Here is an 18,696-nt window from a genome sequence, read left to right as displayed (position 1 = left end):
GTGTATGCATCATACAAGGTGGAATATTATAGGGATAAAGGAGGGATCCAAAGTGCTCTAGAAAAATATAAAAAGTATCTGTTTTGCCCCAGGCAAATTGGTGCCACAGGCAGAATTTACCTGATACTGTTGGTGTACCTCATCCTACTAGAATCTGAAGAGGTCCAGGACTGGAAGAAGAGTATAGTGAGGAGCCTCCTATACACTGCAGCTCTTTCTCATTTTTTCACATTCCCTTTGTTCACTTACACTGTGCATCTCTAGCTCATTTGTCATAATCCAAAGCTTCGGAAGGTTCCTTTGGGATCTGACATAAAGGGGAAAGCTGTTAGCAGGGTTCTGTGGTCACAGATGCCACCTCTAGCCCAACCTAAGCAACCACTTCCTTTAAGCTTCCTCAGAGAATGGGTAGGTAGGGAAAGGAGTCAGTTAGGCTTGCTAAGGGAGGTATGATCTATGTAAGAGATGCACCTTAGCCTTATCGAAATGCAGCCTGTGCTCTCTGATCTTGAGTTAGAAGAGGGATAGAATCAGACTGGGTGCTAGGATCACTGTTGGGTATCATTATTTCAGCAGCCAAGAAACAGTGACTATTATATTGTTATGGTAATTTGCTCAAAAACTCATATAGAATTGTAGTGCTAATAAAGATAAATGGTGATCCACAACCCCCACAGCTATAATTACCCACTGAAACATCACTGGACACAATTCAATGACAAGGAAAAGCAAGAAGTTAGGCATCTTCTACTTCTTCTCTCTCACCAATGCCTCCCTGGGAGTCCCAATTCTGGAAGCTGTATACACTTCCTGATATAAAACTCAGTCCCTTGATTTGCAGTGGATAGTGACATTCCAGACACCCTAAGACAACAGGTTCTTCTTCCTCATCATCATTGTCTCTTCTTGTTCATCTTCCTCCTCCTCCTTCCTCCCCATCTTCTTCTCCTTCCCTTTCCTTTTCCCATTCTCCTTCCCCTTCCTCTTCTCCAACTTCTCCTTTTAAAAAAATTGGTCTTCCTAGACTGAGCTAGGGGTTACACTCACAAGCACCATTTCACTCGGATCCTAGCTAGGCCAGTTCATGCCTCCTTAGACAACCCAGTGGAACACTGCATATGTGTTTTTTTTTTTAGTGTGTTGGTTAGTTTTACAAAAAATAACAATAATAATAATCTTGTTCCTCTTTTTCTTTCTTTAAAAAAAAACCACTATTACAAGTAATAAATCTCTGGAAAGGTACACTTGGGGATACAGGACAAAATCTAGGCATTGCAGAAAAGCAAAAATTTGGTAATTTCTTTAAAAGATAAGCTTTTTTTCAAGAAGTTTGTATTATTAAAGGAATTTTGCTGTTTCACAAAAAAAAAAAAGTCCAGTCCTCTGCTCCCTTTCTCCTCTTCCATTCTGGGCACTACTGCATTCCTGAAAACTCAGGGAAAGAATCTCAGAATCATATTGACTGATCCCTGTGCTCTAAAGGCTAATTTCCATTCCACGGAAAGTCTCCATCTCTTCTCATATCCACCAATATCAGAGGAGGAAAAAAACCAAACAAACACAGCACAGATTTCCAATCTCTAACGAGATATCAAGTTTCACGTGGCTTACGTAGGAGAGAACTCTAGACTATACACACACACACACACACACACACACATATACATATATACACACATATATGTATATATGTGTGTGTATAGATGTATATGTGTTGTGTGTATATACATATACATATACATACATATACATACACATACACATACACATACACATATACATATACATATACATATACATATATATATATATATATGTATACAGGACAAATCTTGACATGTTAGCACCGTCAAGGCTAACTGCTATGTAGCAAAAAAAAAAAGAAAGAAAGAAAAAAAAAGAAAAAAAATTGTGTAGCAAAAAAAGAAAAATAAATAGGGAATTAGAGTCACCACCAAAGAGATCCTTTCAAGTCTTAAAAGTGCCCTTAACAATGAACTTCTGACACACTGAGACAGATTCCTAGGTGAATTATTTCCTTGCTTGAGCCTTATTTATGCCAGTTCAAAAGGTGTGTATGAGACATTGACTGCTTCTCTATGTTCTTACATTGCTCAGAATGACAGAAACTGTGAATGACCTGGGGGATAATTTATTATTAATTATTATTATTATTAATTAGAGTGCACACAAAAAATCTGACTTATTTTCATTAGGAGCTCTTCAGACAGAACTCAGCTTAGGAAACTAGAGGCTAGTTTCAAAAGGACAGATAACCCTAAATGAGTCAGAAAAGACTGCTTTTTAAGGAGATCTGAAGATGGGAAAAAAAGGTTTGTGGTTTTTTTAGGAATTGCTTATTTTCTGGATCATGGCTATCAGAAATCAGAGGAATATAAGATTTCTGAGGGCAGAGATCATTTCCTAGGCATACACAATAGATTTTTCATCTGCCCCATGATTGTTATTCTTTTTAATAACAATAATAATAGCCACTACTCATATAGTGCTTACTATATGTCAGGCACTGTATTAAACACTTTAAAAATATCTTATTTTTTCCTCACAAAAGCCTGGAAAGTAGGTGGTGTTATTCCCATTTCACAGCTGAGGAAACTGAGATAAAGATTAAGTATTTTGTCCAAGGTCACACAACTAGTAAGTATCTGAGGCTGGATTTGAACTCAGATTTCCTAATTGACTCCAGGCTCACTGCTGTATCCACTATATGACTGAGCTATCTCATAATAATAAAGCTAATGAGGGAGAAAATGTTTTTTACCAAAATTTAACATGATACAAGCATTTAGGGATTCTCTTCCTGTACTGACTGAATTGTAAAGCTCTTTGAAGGCAGGGATCCCAGGTCAGTGAAAAAGAAAAGAAATTACGAAAAATAAAAATGATGAGCAGGACAGTGTTAGCACTAACATGCTGATTTGCAGTTTCATATACAATCTTCTCTCTATCCTTGTTCGTATATGGAAATGTTCATATTTTGTGATGTCTATTGAGATCAAATAAAATTAAATCATAAAAATTCATAAAAATTCAGTTCATATCAAATTCATTAAAAAAAATTAAGGTCAGGAGATAAAGAGTTGTACAAATAAACAGGTACAGCTTTGGTCTAGTGGGCAGGGATGACCTTGTAGAAAAGAGCACTTGGATCTGAGGATGACCTCTAACGCATACTGGTGATATGAACCCTGGCAATCCCATAACCTCTCAGCGTTCTAGGCCACTCAAAAACTCTAAGTTGCAAGGAAGGTATCCACATGTATTAGCAAAGGAAGTTTTCTCCTCTGGGAGTTCCCTACATCAGGGTAATCATAAGTCCGGTCCATATAAAATACACCCATATGGTAATCCCAAAACCGTATACAATAACACATGTCCGAATCTGTGGCCCAGCTGGTTAATACTCCTAGTAAAGATTTGCTTGGCTCAGTCTAGGGTAAAACATGACTAATAAGGACTTTCCTAATTCAGGATCCAAATGAACCTGTGCGTAGTCTATAGGAAAGGGAGCTTGTAAAGTAAATGGATACTGCAGAAACAATTACAAGGAAAGCGTTAACCTACTTGGAGAACCATTTTTCAACCACTAAAATATATTTGCTCTGAAATTAGAGTATAAGCAGAAGTTAAAACCACTTAGGCAGATATATCCTAGTGCCTCTCTCCACCTTAGTAGATAGTTGTGTTGAATCTCTGTAACTAATAAAGTCTTCCTCCAGCAGCTGTGGCTCCATTTCTTCATACATAAGCACAATGATCATAATCCTCATGCTACTTATGCCAAAGGTTATTCACAGGTTCATAAAAAAATAGATTAAAACTGGAAGGGCCCTCAAACGTCATCTTTTTGTTGCTGCTGTTGAGTCGTTTCAGTCATATCAGACTCCTTGTGACCTTTTTGGGGGTTTTCTTGGTACAGATGCTGGAATGATTTGTCATTTCCTTTTCTAGTTCATTTTACAGATGAGGAAACAGAGGCAAACAGGGTTAGGTGATTTGCACAAGGTCACACAGCTAGGAAGTATCTGAGGCCAGATTTGAATTCAGGAAGATGAGTCTTCTAGTTTCCAAGCCACCTAGCTGCCCCTCAGAAATGTCATCTAGTTCTACCAAATTTTATGGGTGAGGAAATAGGTGCATAGAGAAGGGACTTCCTTAAGATAACACAGATAGTTATTGTGAGGATGCGCTTCATAAACCCATCTACAAGTGATCCTGCAGTAGATATGTCTCCTCCAAAATCCTCTTCAGATGCCTTACATGACTTCTCAAAGGCAATGCATGAGAGCACACTCCAAACCCTCACAGGTCCTCCTACCAAAGCAGCACCTAGAATCAGTATAGCCAAGTTCTGATATGCTCATTACTAGGACTTGGGCAGCCACTGGGTGATGAATGTGTCAATTACAGCAGTTCACCAAGACTTTCCAGTAGGGTAAGAGGAGGTTGAAATCTACATGGGTACTAGAATAACTACCTGGAGGAAATCAGAAAGCAAAGATCTCTAGAGTATGTGCGTGTACATGTAACATAGGTTTGTTTTAACTCGCTCCTACAGGAACAGGCTCTTTTATCTGTCACACCCATAGCAGGGACTCAACTAGTATTTCTGGATGATGGTGATGATAATGATGACATCAGAAAGCATTCTGGGAAAACAGTACAGTAGCTATGTTTACTTGCTCGAGCTTACAAAAACACCCTGTTACAGGCTGATGTTTCTTCCAGGAAACAATCTAGAAAGGAGCTAGCCACTGAGGTCGCTTCCAACTCTGAAATTCGATTTGATTTTTGTGTGATTCAGCCTGAGGTCTGTCAGGGGCTCCAGCAACCTGAAAATCACAGATGCCTCCTCCCCCATACCCTTTCACTAAACTAAATTCTTAGGTTCAAACAAATTTATATGGCAAAGTCATAACTTTTCTCATGGAGATCTTTTCTTCGATTTTTATTTCACAAAAGTGCTTACCTTTAGACCTCATTTTTCACATCTGTAAAATTACTGGTAACAAAACTTGCAAATTGAGTAGGTGCCCAGTGATTTGGAAATGGTTCAACAAACTACAGAGTGAAAAATCTAATGAAATTATTATTCTGCTGGATAAATGATTTAAACATAAAGAATAACATCACAAGTAAACTAGAGGAGCATGGTAAAATATATCTGTCAGATCTACGGATAAAGAAGTAGTTTATAACCAAATGAGATAGAAGAGATTATGGGAAGCAAAATAGATACTTTTGATTACATGAAATTAAAAAAGCTTTTGCACAAACAAAACTAATATAGTCGAAATTAGAAGGAAAACAAGAAAGGGAAAATTTGCCACAAATTGCAAAGACCTCGATAAAGGCCTTATTTCTCAAATATATAGGGAACTGAGTCAAATGTATAAAAATAAGACCCATTCTCCAGTTAATAAATGGTCAAAGGATATGAATAAGCAGTTTTCTGAAGAAGGAATCAAAGCTTTCAATAGTCACATAAAAATGTTCTAATTCACCACTGGTTAGAGAAATGCAAATTAAAATAATTCTGAGACACCACCTCGCACCTATCAGATTGGCTAACAGGACAGAAAAGGAAAATGACAAATGTTGAAGGGGATGTGGAAAAGTTGAGACACTGATGAACTACTGGTGGAGAGTTGTGAGCTGATCCAATCATTCTGGTGAACGATTTCGAACTATGCTCAAGCAGCAGAAATTCTTTGACCCAGTAATACCACTACTTAGGGTCTATGTCCCAAAGAAACCAAAGAAAAAGGAAAAGGACCAATGTGTACCAAAAATGTTTATAGCAGCTCTTTTTGTGGTGGCAAAGAACTGGAAACTGAGGAGATATCCATCAACTGGAGGATGTCTGAACAAGTTGAAGTATGTGATTGTAATGGAATACTATTGTGCTTATGAGAAATGATGAGCAGGATGGTTTCAGAGAAACCTGGAAAGACTTATATGAACTCATGCAAAGTGAAGTAAGCAATACTGTAAGGATGATCAACTATGAAAGACTTAGCTACCCTGATCAAGAAAATGTTCCAAAACAGTTTCAAAGGACTCATGATGAAAAATGCTATCCACCTCCATAGAGAGAACTGGTGAACTCTGAATGCAGACTGAAGCATACTTTTAAAATTTTCTTTATCTTTATTGTTTGTGTTTTCTTTTGCAATATGGCTAATATGTAACTATATTTGGCATGACCTCATCTGTATAACGCAAATCAAAGTGCTCGCCTTCTCAAGGAGGGGGTTAGGTCAGGAGGGAGAGAAGGAATTTGGAATTCAAAAATTTTTTAAAAGACAGTATTTTTATGTGTAGTAGTTGGGAAATATTAAATGAAATAAAAATAAAAAATAATTTTTAAAAATAAATTATTATTCTGCTACAAAATGATAAATATAAAGAATTCAGAGATTCATGGAAATGCTTGTATTCGTGGAAATGATATAGCGTAAAATAAGCAGAGCTAAGAAAATAATACACATAATGTAAATGGAGAGATCAAATGCAATTGAACAATGTGTAATTCTAATGACCAAGGGACGAGAAAATTAATCTTTCTCCTTTTACTAGGTAGCACAATGGATGGAGGATTGGGTTGGGACTCAGAACGCTTGATTTTAAGCGTTGCCTCAGACATTTGCTAGTTGTGTAAGCATAGACAAGGTATATATTCTCTCAGCCTCAGTTTCCTCAACTGTAAAATGAAGGGGTTGGACCAGATGTTCTCCTGGGTCCCTTCTAGCTCTAAATCTGATCCTATGATCCTAAGGGAAGAGGGAGGGGGAAATCTAGTGGTGTAGAATGTCGCATATGCTATCAGATTGGTTGATTCATTGGTTAGTTTTTGCTGAAGTTTTTTTTCTTCTTTTTTTTAATCTCACTGGGTGAGATTGGCTCACTAGGCATGGGAGAGGAGAAAGGGTATGTCTGGAAATGCATTTGATATAAAACAAAAAGCATCTTAAAAAAAAAAGAAAGTGTTGGACCAGATGACCTCAAAGTTCCCTCCAAGCTCTAAATCTATGATTCTATGTTAAAATACATTGGAAGGTTACCAAAAAAATTCTTTAAAAATATGTCTTTAAAAGGGGAAGTTCTAAAAACACTTCAATAGCTATAGTCATATCAAAGGGGATGGGTCCCCTTCCAATCCAAAGTAGATCTAACAACCAACCACGGGACTGGAGTAGGGGAGAAAAAGCGAAGCAGAAGAATGAAAACGCCCTTGTCAGGAAGAGAGAGCCCCAGCAGCAATCCTGCATTTCCTTTCTTTTGATCTGGAGGCAAAGCCTCTTTTACAGCCAGTGAATGGCTCCTCTAGTGACAATGGAATAATAATGGAGCTGTTGAAAGTGAAGGGAACAGTATTTTTAAACCCCAGCACTTTATTATCCTCTAAAGAATCTAATTCAACTCCTACTGTTTTAGAAATGGGTGTCCCATAACAGGTCTAAGGGGAAAGGGGGAGGGAGAAAGAGAAAGGTAGTCTCAGAGAAGACAAATCAAACCTGGGCATGATTGCTGAGAAGACCTTTGTTGAAATGCCTTTGAAATGCTTTGTCTTTCTCAATTATCTGTCTCTTTCTTCTAGGCTCACAAGTCAAAAGTGGGGGGGGGGGGTAGAGGGAGGTGGGAAGGGAAACTGTTTTAGCCAGAAGAGCCAAAAGTACCCCCAGGACTCTAGCTCAGGGTTGTGAACCAAAGGTTCATCATAGAGGGATGCTCTGCCACTAACCTAAACCCACGCTCCCTCTCTGAGCCTCAGTTCCCTCGTTTGTAAAGGGCATAACACCTGTTCTATCTGCTTTCCAGGTTTCTTTGAGGCTCAGTTGAACATGTAGAGCTCTTTGCAAACCTTAAAGCAACACACAAATGCCATTCTGTTATTGTTATTGTAATATCATAAAGAAGACATTATTAGGTAGTTGGGTGGTACAGTGTTGGACTGAATCAGGAAGACCTGAGTTCGAACCTACCTTATACACTTAATAACTGTGTGATCCTAGGCAAGTCTCTGAACCTCTCTTCCTCAGTTTCCTCAGCTGTAAAATGGGGATAATAATAGCACCTACCTCACACGGTTGCTAAGAATCAATTGAGATGAAATATGTAAAGTGTTTGCAAACTTTAAAGGGTTATACAAATGTAATTATTGTTATCATCACAATTTTGCAAATTATGATATTGAGGCTCAGAGAAGCTCACTAAGGTCACAGGTCTGGGCAGGGGCAGAGGCACTCCTTCCTTATTTCTCCTTTTTAGAATCTCTCATTTTTCTCAGAACCATAATATAGAAGAGATTTTTCCTAGGATTCCATAGCTGCTGGTATCATCCACAGACAAATTACCTTGTATTTATTATGTATATGTTCTAATCTTGTATATAGTACATGTGTACATGCTGTTTATTCCCGATAGGATATAAGCTCCTTGAGGGCAGGGGTTGTTTCACTACAGTTTTCCTATCCTTGTTTTTGAAACCTGGGTTCAAGTTCTGACTCTGAAACTTACTAACTGAGCTACCATGGGCAAGTCACTTAATGTCTCAATGCCCCTCTTTTGAGCTGTTTTTTTTTTAATTGTTTTGTATTGCCTATCACAGTGTCTTAATAATTACTTGTAGATTGACTGATTGAACCAAGACTTGAACTCAGGCCTTTTGGGTCCACTATTCCTTGGAGCATTCTAAATATTGTAAGCCTATTAGTTTTGTCACTTAATGGTTGAGTGATTTGGGGGCAATCACTTGGCTTCTCTCTCTCTGGTCCTATCTCCTCAACTGTAAAATGAAGGGGTTGGATCACATGATCTCTTTTTCTTTTCTACATTAAGTCTCTTTATTCCATTACTGAGATACAGTTCCATAATTTAGTTCTCTAAGAACTAAACAACTTAACCAACAACTAATTGTTAAGACCCCAAGTACAGTTGAATTATCGTACTCTTTACAGTCAACTATGATAATTTACATAATCTGTGATCCTTTAAACTTAATCTAACAAGGATTTCAAAGTGACAATATGTCTTCTATCAGAGTACTTACGAGGAAAAAAAAAAGAATCAGATTACTTTATATTTATTCAGAAGGTGGTCAGTCTTTGATAAAAATTAGTAGTGAATGTTCACAGGCAGAGATTTTTAATGTATAACCCTATATTTCAAAATTCTGTTTTCATGGTAACTTCTATGATTGTGAGATTACTCATATGAAGCTTTATGCATTCATATATTTGCATGATATCTGCTGTGATCAAGCCTCTTGCAATCTAAAAACAACTGGAATTTTCCATTCCACACAGGTAGCTATAAAGTGGTCAGTAAGTAATTTCCCATCTTTAAGGAACAGTTTTTTGCCTTCACCAATTAATACATCCAACCTAAAATTTAGATAAGACTTGGCAAGATGAGAAGCATCATATGCTTCCCATTTACTTTGATCTGATCCTACACATCCATTGAAGTCCTTCTCTTCCCAAGGACAGAGCACTGTATTACAGATTGGAGAGAATGCTGACGCAGATTTGTATTTTCCGGGATTCTTCAAAGCACAAATCAGAGCTCCCTGGCCTTCTGCAGAATGGCCAAAAATAGACCTCTTCCGTGGGTCAGCTGGAAAATTGGTATATGTCAGCTCAGGAAGATAATCTATTACATGAGTACACCCTACGGTTGGTTTTCCAAGGTTCTTCAGTGGCATGCACATAAATACCAGCACTGGTACCATAGTTTCAACTTGTCATCTTCTCCTTAAATATTTGCAGCCATATGGACTGTTGTCTGGTGCAACAATGGTGAAGTCATGTTCTGCTGCAGCTTGGTGATAACCAACTTTTGTAATAAAATTTTGTTTTGTGCAAATTAAACCAGACAGACAGTGAAGTGCAGGACATTTTGCAGTTTCTGCCTTGGGTGGTAAGTACACTCCAAATTTCATTTTGCATTTTATTTCCACACCATCATGTTCATACCCATTCTAAAGTCCCTCAAAGCACTTGTTGCTTTGAACCTGTTTTGAGACCATAGTTTCTTTGCTATTCAGTTGCTACTGTTTTTCTACATAAAAAGGTATATGATCTTCAACCCGAGTAGATGATCTCTTGAGGTCCTATCAAACACTGATATTCTAAGTCTTAATTTCTTTAGGTTTTGGTTACAACATTATTAAATTTCAGTTTTCACAACCAGTCAATAGAGGATATATTCATTTTTCTCAATTAACTCAGCAGAATGAAGGGAAAAGGTCAGAAGTTTTAAGATATACGTGGCCTGGTCTTGTGCCTGGCCTTGGTCATCTTAAAGGAATGTTGATAAATTGGAATGATGTGCCTCATTCCTCACCTCTTAGTCACTTAAAAGTTAACCAGAAAGGGAAAGGGATTAATAGATTTCCCCTCAAAGAGTGTTATCTGCTTTCCCATTCCTCTAGGAGTGGTGTCTCTGAGGAAGAAGTTAATTCCAGAGGCAGATTCAAAAAGACAGGCATAAGTTATCTATTTCATAAAAGACTGCTTGGTCTTACACGTAAAGGCATCTGAAAAAGTCTATTTGAGGTCCAAGATAAACTGAGGGTGGTGATAAATAAGCTCCCTGAAGACAGAGAATAATCAGAACCGGGGTGTTTCCCACTATCCAACAGCATCCTCCTCCTGAAATCTGTTTATCTATGGCCTGGGAGTCCAGGAAGACTGAGGCTCTGATTTCACTGAATAGCTGTTAGGAAAGTCCACTGAGAGTGAAAATTAATCAAAATGAGAAAAGGAGCAGAGAACCATAAAAATTTTGGATTGTTGCCACAGCCATACACAAGCCTGTACCATACTTCGTGCCTCTGCAATCTGACAGTCCATTGACTTAAGAGGGTCAACAGAAAGGGAACCAGAGAAAGGGGATGCAAGGGGGCTTTCTATACTCCCACAATGCCTTGGGGACAAGAGAGCTTTCCTTATTAGGAGAGAGGCTCTGGATTACATGTTCCAGAAGGCTGTGGCTAGAGTCTTCAGGACATGAGAGGACATTGATTGAGAAGAGAGTCTCTGGGCAATCTCACAAGCAAAAGCTGGTGAGATAAAGGAGATTTGACTTTGAGGGGAAATTGGGAGAGGACCAGAGTCAGTACAGCAAAAGCAGCGAGAAGTGAGAGATTGGAAAAAAAGTGGTAGCTTTATTTTGAGACCTTGCAGAGGGTAGGAAACATGGAGACCTAGGATGGCAACTGAAGTAAGGAACAGCAGTGGTTGAATGGAGAGTGTGAAGGAGAATGTGTACATATCAGATACAGCATTCTAGAACTCTGGTCTGGACTCTGACAGTAACGAGGACCCACAGTCAGAGAGTCATAAATCTAAAGCTCAAAGGGATCTTTGAGGCCACCTAGCTCAAGCCCTTCATTTTACAGATTAGAAAACTGATGCTCAGGGAGGTTCAGTGACTTTGCCAAGGCCATCTGAGCAGAAAAGGAGAATCTGAACCCAGCTCCTCCAACTCTAGGGCCACTCCTTTTTCCATTAAACAAGCTACTACCTCCAGTACTGTGAATGCCCAAGGTAAGCTGTGATTTCTAACCCTGCCAAGCTAAAAATGGGGAAGATTAGCTCCCAGTACCACGAGTTAAGCTCACTGTGACTTTTCTCCCTGTTTACTGGGGAAGCAGGAGATCTCCCTTACACACTATGGGTATGCATTCTGTGAAAGTTTGCTGCTTGGTTTAATTTCTTGTTATTATTTTACAACCCTATTTCATGAAATACTTCTTATCTTTTGAAATCATGTGTCATCTGGTTTGATCTGTTAAAGAGGAACACCAAATGGGGGCTTATGAGATATAGGCTTCAATAAACAATGTCCCAAATAGTGCCTTAAATCTGGTCATAGCTTTCAGGAGGCTGTGTTAGTCCTGGGATACAGGATGAAGAAAAGTCATAGGTATTGATTTATTGGCAGGACGCTTAATCTGAGATTTTCTGGCTAATCTGTTGTTCAGAGCCCATTCTCTATCAGACAGACATGCCATTAACGTGACCTATGAATGTTGGAGAAATGATAATGTTCAGAATCAGTCATAGTGAATGACATGAGTGCAAGGCAGAACACAGTAGAGGAGAGCATGAGATTGGACATCATAGAACCTAGAGATTGCTACCTACTAGTTACTGGACCCTGAGTAAGTCTCTATACTTTTCTGAGCCTCAGTTTCTTCATCTGTCAAACGAACAAGTTGTATTAGATGATCTCTAAGGTCTCTTTGACATCTAACCAGCTAAGAATGTTCACTATATTTTACTCTGGAAGAAGCTATCAATTGTGGTACAATGTGTTGTATTTCATATATAAAAATGTTTTTCCTGACCAGGACAGCGCACACATTTTGTGCTGTCTCTCCAGGAGTGGTTATGGATTTGTGCTGATTCATCCATACTCTTTCCCAGAACCCCCTGTAACTAATGGGATTCATTTGTAAGACGGCTGGGAAGGTTAAAGGTCAGACTAAGGTCTGTGAGCAAAGAAAGAAGAAAGCAAAAGAGCCCATTAGGATTAAACTTGGAGCCTTGATCACATAGCACCATTCTTTAGACGACTGAACGGTTAAACTTGGAGTGCGAACTTTTTTCCCTAAAGTTCTAAAGGCATCGTCACATCCATGACTAGCACACTGTCTCCCACACGATAGTCACTCAATTGGTTTATCATTATTATTAGAGGTTGTGGGAGTAGTAACAACAATAATGCTAGTGCTTTAAATCTATTTAGTGTCTCTTGAAGAACCTTAAGTGATTAGTTACAGCAGACTCATTCCTCCATAGGGCATCCCCTATGTATAACCCATGCTTCAGAAAAAGCCCAGGGCCGGGCATGCTAACTGGCTTTTTTTAAACTAATGCTCCAGATGAAAAGCAGAACTGAAAAGTTCCTAGAAATAACATGTATTTCGAGGTCATCAGGGTAAAGAGGATGAAGCTGTGGGGCAAAGGGTGGAAGGTTCACTGAAACTATGTGTCTGGCTAACAGCTGCATCAGGATATGAGGGATAAAGGTGATGGGGCAGGTATTGGAATTGGCATCTTCTTCTCTTCCATAGTCCCACATACACCACAACACACAACTGGAAGGATCCAATCAAGAAGGCAAACAGTGTGGCATTCTATCTTTTAGCAGCGCTTGAGAAGTCTCATTTGGATCTCTTTAATATCTTTCAAGACCAGCAAATTTGCTCAATAACTTACAGCCTTGACTGATGCTGGCCTTGGAGTCAGGAAGATCTGGGTTCAAGTTCTGATTCTGACACTTCCTAGCTGTGTGACCATAGGGCCAGTCACTTAACCTCTCAAGTTCCAGGAACTCTCTGACTGTAAATTACAGGCTGTGGATCTGTCATACCAGAAGTTCCTTAACAACAAAAAGTAAAACTAGGACGGAGAGGGAGAAAGGGAAAGAGGGGGGAGAGAGAGAGAGAGAGGGAGAGAGAGAGAGAGAGAGAGAGAGAGAGAGAGAGAGAGAGAGAAACAGAGAGAGACAGAGAGAGACAGAGATCTCATTTTTACCTCTCTATGCCCAGAGCTTTGCACAGCACCTGGCATCTAGTAGGAACTTAATAAATGTCTGTCAATTAACTGACTATAGACAGGGAAACTGCAGCCCAGAAGTAAAGGATTTGCCCAAACTCATCAGCTAATTACTGTCAGAGAAGAGACTAGAATCCAGATCTCCTAAGTCCATCACCCCATGTGAATACTCTACAAAATGTGATTTCAGCAGCCAAAGAACAGGCAAATTTTAAAGGGTCTGTTCAGCTAGACTGTATCCTGCCACCTAAAAACTGAATCATCTGTCAGTTTACATCACGACCATCAGGAAGCATTTAACAATAACTTTCCAAGAGCCAAGTTCAATCTTCAAAAAAAGCCTTCCCAGGAAAAAAGTCAGTTTGGATATATTTTTTTAAAATAAATGAGAGCTCCTGTAATCAGTAAACTCCTTGATTGTCTTTTTGTCTCCACTACTCAGCACAGTGTGTTTCTTCATATGTAAAATGGGGGAGTTGAACTAGATGAGAACCCTTCCATCTCTAGATCAAGGTTCCTATGAAGTCATTTTAACCATACAGTCTCAATGTCCTCTTCTTCAAAATAAAGATGATTATGTAGTATTTATACCTCATATGGTTGTTGATACCTCAAAATGGGTAACCAATGCAAAGCAGTGTGCAAAGTATTGTTAAAGTCCTATATAAATGTCAGCAATTATCATCACTGAATTGGAGGGAGAAAAGGGGAAGTGGGTGTGAGCAAGTGAAATGGCCCACCATCAAAGCAGCTCTAAAGTGGTACAAACAGGCCTCATAAGATCCAAGATAAACAGCTGAAAGGGGCCTTACAGACCACCTGGTCCAACATCCTCGTTTTATAGATAGGAATGAGGTCCCAAAGAACCTTTGTCCTCTCCTCCTACAAGACCCTAGAAGCCTCTAACATCTCCTCCCCACCTGTGCATATAAAGTGAAACTAATGACGGCAATAGACCTTTACTAATTTGGAGTTGCCATAGATGAGCTTGGGTTGATTCTTGTGGTTGATCTGTAAGAACCAGATGGTGGTGGATAGGGCAGTGCAGTCCCTTTGAAAGTTTCCAAACTATCCCTGGGGATCTGGGCTGAACTGCTCCTGGTGGCAATAGGTTGGGGTCCTTTTTAGCTAAATGCCCAACTAGAAGAAGATGAGAATCCAAGCCCTTAACCTTTCCTGACAAACAGCTGAGGCTATCAAGTGTCTAATCTGCTGGACTCTTATGAGTCACTGCTATCAAGAGATATTGGTGCCCTTGTAGTGGGTTACCAGTGGCTTATCCACTGGAGCCTAATATAAGCCAAAGGGCACTTGGCACCTACTGTTCACACACCTTGAGACCCAGCTAGATCCCAATTCTCTATTAGGCCAAAGTAGGTAGAGTAGGGATTCTTAAATGAGGATCCATGAATTTGACTTTTAAAATGTTTTGAGAACTATTTCAATGTGGCTGATTTGCTCTGGAATTCTGATTTTTATTTGATGTGTTTAAAAACATTATTCTGAGAAATCCATAGCTATTCCCAGACTGCCAAAGGGGTCCATGCCACAAAAAAAACCTGGCTTTAGAGTAAAAATATTCTTGGTAGATATTTTAATGAAGAGAGAAGGAGGTGAACAGGCATGGAAGGAGGTGGTGCCATGATGGTAACTGGTAACTCTCCCACTTTCTATTTTTACTAGGATGAGTAATAGTTAGCAGCTGCTCAGTCTTTTTGCTCATTGAATTGATTTTTGACAATTTACACAACAGCCTCAATTAGGTTGAACACGGCTTAACTAGCTTTGTTGACAGAAAAATGGAAGCATACAAAAAATAAAGAGGAAAAGTAACATAATAAAGGAGACAGTAAATCAGATAGAGGGCAGAGAAAACAATCACAGTAAGCTCTCTTTGTGTGGCACCTTCTCCTTTGCAAATCACTGTTGTATCTGATATCTTAGTCTCTTAATGCTCTCTTCTCTTATTCTTTCTTTATGAATTGGCCTAACAATGACTTATATTTAATATAGGACTTTAGGTGCTCAATTTTGCATTAATTAAAATTTTGTATTTTGTATTATTAATGTTTAGTTTTATATTAATTCAAAATAATTCTTCTAACATCTTCCTGGAAATGTGTTCTGCATGACAATGCATATTTGTTACAAGGATTTTATTTTTATTTCCTAACTGGGGTGGTGGGGGGATTGGTAGACAATATATATCACTGTTAATTAATTTTTTTTAAAATACAAAAATAAAGTTTTCCTCAGGAATCTCATTGATGATAGAAAGGACATCAAATTTGAGCCCCTCCCTCAGTTTACAGAGGAGGAAACTAAGCTCTAGAGAAACAAAGTGACTTATTCAAGGCCAAATACATAGAAGGTAGCAAACCTGAGATATGATTCTTAAGGGCTCTGATTCTTAATGCAGCGGTTTTTCCAAGACCTGGAGGCAGGGCTATGATGTTAAGGGAAGTGGGGGGATATTCTAAGATATAGTTTTAAGTATAATCTGCCTTATTGATATGTTCTCCATCACTTTCTTAAATCTAAACAAAACAACAAATCAAAGCCTGATTTGTAGAATTTGCCAATCTCCGATGAGTAAATACTCACGCTGAAAATTTAACAACTGGCTCTTGTGAGCCAGTTCAAGCTGGCCCCAGCTCACCCATCTGGAGGTGATCCTGGGTTTTCTAAGCCTCTGCCAGCAGAATGCATGTGTTGGTGGGTTCCATTAATCTTGAAAGACTTGGAGGGTAGACTTGGAATAAATGTCTGTTATTTGAAGACCAGGCTGGACAAGTTCAGAGGGTCTCATCATCAAAGGCTTGGACATCAAATGATGATTGGGGTAGAAGGAAGGTCACTCTTAAAGGCTGTTTGCTGTTTGTATGGAAGTGTGTGCACTAGTTAAGGGAGTAGAGGAGTCTCAGATTCTCAAAAGACTGAACTAAAAATAATTCAGAAAAGAAACTAGGCATGTTGTGGGCACGTCAGAACCAGTTTGAAGCCACAGAGCCATTGTCGCTTCCTTTGTCTTCTGTGGATTTATTTGAGCAAAATTGCATTATGGCATTATTATTAGTATTATTTTAAATAAAAATGAAGCAACCCTGGAAGAACTTAATGATACTAAGCCTTGACACAGAAAAGTTATTTATACATAAATTATGACACCGTTGCCCATGTTAATGAGGCTGTCATCTCCTTCATGTGATTTATTGGCATCTTGTAATAGAAAAGCTTCATTTCCTTGACACCTGGGTGGTAATGGAACCGATAATACCATGCTGCAAATGTTTCCTCCTTTCTCCTACTAGAAGTGTTTTAAAATCTTGAGTGCATTTTCAGGTCACAGTAATTCTGATATCAGTCTCCTGGGCCCACAGGCGTGCACACACATGCACACACACGCACACACACACATGCACACACTCACACACATTCACTCACTCATTCCTCACAGAATTATAACTATGAAGATGGATGTCTTTTCTTCCTCAGCAACAGAGTTTGGGGAAGTGACAAGTATGAGTAATTAAAACTGGCAGGGACTTGGGAGAGAGAGTTAAAACTGACTGTGTAAATTAAAAATAAGGATCTGATTTTAAAAAAAGAATTTCATATTTTACTTAAATGCTCTTAAAATCATGTTTTAAAAAATAAACATTTTACAACCAAGGTGGTTGAAACATGGGCAAAGGTACATTTAAAATGATGTTTATTTTCTTACTCTGATAATTACCAATACGAAAAGGCAGCAAAAAGGCGGGGGGAGTGGTGGTGAGAGGAAAAGATTTTTTTTCCATTAATAATATAATATACAAGTACTTTCAGAGCAGCCTTCTATTGACAACATACTTATTTTAAACATTTTAAAATAACAGTGTTAACATATACAAATAACTAGACAAATACATACACACACACACACACACACATAGACACATATACATTGTTGTAGAATCTTTTCAGCCATGTCTGACTCTCTGGGACCCCTTTTTGGGGTGTTCTTGGCAGAGATACTGGAGTGGTTTTCCATTTCCTTTTCCAGCTCATTTTACAGATGAGGAAACTGAGGCAAACAGGGTTTAGTGATTTGCCCAGGGTCACACAGTGTCTAAGATTAGATTTGAACTGGAGTCTTCCTGACTCTAGGCCCAGGCACTTTATTTACTGTGCCACCTAGCTGCCCAACGTATGCATACATACGTACGTACATATATACATACAGCAGAGAGGTGGCATGGTGAATAAAACTGTTGGACCTGAAGTCAGGAAGACCAATTCAAGTCCTCTTTCAGACACTTGCTAGCTATGTGACCCTGGATAAGTCACTTAACCTCTCTGTTTAGTTTATTCGTCTGTCAAATGGGGACGATAATAGCAGCTAATTCAAAGGATTGTGTGAGGACAAATGAAAAAACCTAGAAAGTGTTTTGCAAAACTTAGTGTGGTATAAAGGCTAGCCAATATTATATATGCACACAAGTTTGTGCCTATATGTACAATATGTAGCTCTAAACGTGTATGTGTTGTATAAAGGCCAGCCATTATTATATATGCACACAAGTTTGTGCTAATACATACAATATGTAGCTCTAAACATGTATGTGTGGTATAAAGGCTAGCCATTATTACATATGCACACAAGTTTGTGCGTATACGTACAATATGTAGCTCTAAACGTGTATGTGTTGAAACCCCAGTTACCACTTTTAATAACTTCCATAAATAAAGAACATTTATGACTGGAAAGGGAGATGGACCAACCGTTAATTGAGAATGAGAAACCAGCTGGAGATCCTGGTGGTACATTGGTATTCCTGAGACATCAATAAAAGGCAAGGAAAGTCCCCAGTTCATTCAGTGGTTCCTCTATGGAAGGTCAGTGACCAAAACTGTACAAGTTTGCCAGGCATGGGGGAGTTCTGGTTGGGGTTAGTAAAAGGCATATACCAAAGTATGGTGGGAAATCTTATTCTCCCCAAGACACCAAGAAGGTGGCTGTAAGGAAGAGTTAACCCAAAGTAAAGAAAGCTGACTGACATTAATGCTTTTTGGGTCCTCTATCCAAATTCACACAGAATATAAACTTTTTGATACATGGAGACTG

The 18,696-nt window shown here is 38.8% G+C and overlaps 1 protein-coding gene and 1 pseudogene across 1 annotated transcript in view; both read right to left on the bottom strand.

Moving 5' to 3' along the window:
* The window catches only part of EXT1 (exostosin glycosyltransferase 1), a 349,347-nt gene that overhangs the window by 124,972 nt on the left and 205,679 nt on the right, over positions 1-18,696 (bottom strand). The gene's annotated exons all lie outside the window — the stretch shown is intronic.
* Positions 9,281-10,051, bottom strand: LOC118854345 (annotated as a pseudogene).

Source organism: Trichosurus vulpecula, chromosome 1 (assembly GCF_011100635.1).
Source record: "Trichosurus vulpecula isolate mTriVul1 chromosome 1, mTriVul1.pri, whole genome shotgun sequence".
NCBI lineage: Eukaryota > Metazoa > Chordata > Mammalia > Diprotodontia > Phalangeridae > Trichosurus > Trichosurus vulpecula.
This window is presented reverse-complemented; position numbering and strand designations above follow the sequence as displayed.